General features: G+C 56.5%; 1 protein-coding gene across 1 annotated transcript in view; it reads left to right on the plus strand.

Annotated features, from left to right (window-relative positions):
• The window catches only part of EHD2 (EH-domain containing 2), a 19,202-nt gene that overhangs the window by 6,586 nt on the left and 10,154 nt on the right, over positions 1-2,462 (plus strand). The window lies entirely within an intron of this gene.

Here is a 2,462-nt window from a genome sequence, read left to right on the forward strand (position 1 = left end):
GGCGCGGGGCAGGGAGCGCGGGAGGCCGGGGCGTCGCCAGCCTTTCCTCCGACCCTCTTCTTGGCTGCTAGTGGTGGACGGACCAGCTCCCTGAGTAGTTAGCTGTCCGATCTAAGAGAGTTCGCCAGGCTGGGCACTCTGGCGCACAGGGGACTGGCGGGAGCGGGATTGCATGGCGAATTGCTCCTCTACCATTGCGTTCCTATCTCTGTCTCTTTCCATGTCTCTCTCTCTCCTCTGTCCTGTTATCCCTTCATTCATCACCTGCAACCAGTCAGATTGTACCATGTCCTGCCCAGGACTCCAGTCTCAGCGAAAACCAAGCCCTCCCTGTGGTCCACAGCGATCCCTTCCACCCTCCACCCCACCCTGCCTTTCCTCCGTCATCTTCCACTCCCTTCCGTTATTCATTGCATGTCACACTGGCCTCCTCAGTACTACCCCAGGGCCTTTGCACATGCTGTTTCCTCTTTTTCCCCATCATGCATTGCATGTCGCATTGGCCTCCTCAGCCCTACCTCAGGGCCTTTGCACATGCTGTTTCCTCTTTCTTCCCATCATGCATTGCATGTTGCATTGGCTTCCTCAGTCCTACCTCAGGGCCTTTGCACATGCTGTTTCCGCTTCCTTCCCATCATTCATTGCATGTCACACTGGCCTCCTCAGCCCTACCTCAGGGCCTTTGCACATGCTGTTTCCTCTTCCTGGAGACCTCCCCCTACTCACCCCTCCTGGTACACCTGGCCCACTTGTCACCTACCTCCATCTCGTCTTTACTCAAGCATCACCTCTCAAAGGCTTCCTTGCCTGCCTTCCCTTTTTATGAAAATAACACCCCCTCGTCCCCCCCCCCCCCCCCCTCACTTGTCACCTACCTCCATCTCGTCTTTACTCAAGCGTCACCTCTCAAGAAGGCTTCCCTGCCTGCCCTCCCTTTTTATGAAAATAATGCCCCCTCGTCCCTCTCCGCCCTGCAAGTCCTGCTTTATCCCTCTTGCAGTTTTCTTCATAGGGTCATGCTACCTGGTCCTAAGTTACCCATTCAGTGGGTTTTGCTCTTTATTGCTGTCTCCGCCGCTCGCATTTAAGCGCCACAGAAGCAGGGATCTTTCTCTGAACGTGTTCCCTGCGGCACCCCCAGCCCCTGGAACAGAGCTGGTGCTCAGTAAACATTTATTGAACGAATGACGCTGAACAAACGCATTTAACAAAATCTCTTCTGTGCCTGGCCCTGTGCCGGGTGGTGCAGGGCAGTCCCATCCCCAGACTGTGAAGACCAGCATGGTCAGGGCTAGGACTGGGGAGCCTGGGGGAACCCGGGAAGGCTTCTTGGAGGAGGGGGCACCTGCGCTGCAAACTGGAGGATGAGGACCAGGAGGGGAAGGGGTTCTAGACAGTGGGAGCGGCGAGCACACGGGCTGGAGATGAGAGCATGGCAAGCTCAGGGAAGAGGGGAAATGTCCATTGAACCCGGTGCAGGCGGTACCGCCTCTGAGGCTGGGAGGTGTGGGAGTCAGAGCACCCAGGGCCTGGCCAGGAATGTGCGCTTTGTCCCAAGGCACTGGGGAGCCACGGAGGGTGCAGTCTAAGGGAGGGACAGCGTCAGACTAGCTGCCTTCTGGAGGGGCACAGACCAGGGAGGGGGCTGGGTACCGAGGATCTAGGAGGAGCCTGGACGGGGCCATGGGGAGGGCGGGGAGCCCTGGTTTCAGGGCGATTTTGGAGGCCAAATGGAACATTCGTGGGGGCGGCTGCCAGGATGGAGGTGGGGCAGGAAGCTGGGCGAGCAGGGAGGCCCGGGAGGTGAAGGAGCCAGAGGTTTAAGGAGCAGCTCGGAGGGGGTGAGTCAGAGCCCCCACCCCCACCCCAGGAATCCTCTTTGGGAGGGAGGGGCGCGGTGTGGACCGGAGCCTCAGAACCCACCTTTCTCCCCGCTCTGCCCAGGCTCTGGACGTCTCCCTCTCTCTCCTTATTTCTGCCTCTTTCTCAGCCTCTCTCTTGATCTTTCTCTTCCTCGCTCCTTCCCTCATTCTTTCTCCCTTTCTCTCCCGCTCTCCCTGCGTCCCTCATTCATTCTCTTCTCCTCTTTCCCCCTCTTTTTCTAATTATCTCTTCCTCTCCCTCCTTCGGTCTCTCTCCTCTTCCTCCCTCATCCTATTATCTATCTATCTATCTATCTATCTATCTATCATCTATCAATCATCTATCTATCTATCTATCTATCTATCTATCTATCTATCTATCTATCTATCTATCTATCTATATCCATCTATCATCTATCTATCAATCATCTATCAATCATCTATCCATCCATCCATCTATCATCTACCATCATCTACTCCCTCCTTCTCTGTCTTCCTCCCAGTCTCAGTCTCCCTGGGGCTCGCCCTCGCCCCTCATGGATCCCAGCCCCCAGGCCCCTCCAGGGAGGCAGAGCGGCAGGAGCTGGAGCCCAGGCCGCG

This window comes from Myotis brandtii, unplaced genomic scaffold, assembly GCF_000412655.1.
Source record: "Myotis brandtii unplaced genomic scaffold, ASM41265v1 scaffold114, whole genome shotgun sequence".
NCBI classification, from domain to species: domain Eukaryota; kingdom Metazoa; phylum Chordata; class Mammalia; order Chiroptera; family Vespertilionidae; genus Myotis; species Myotis brandtii.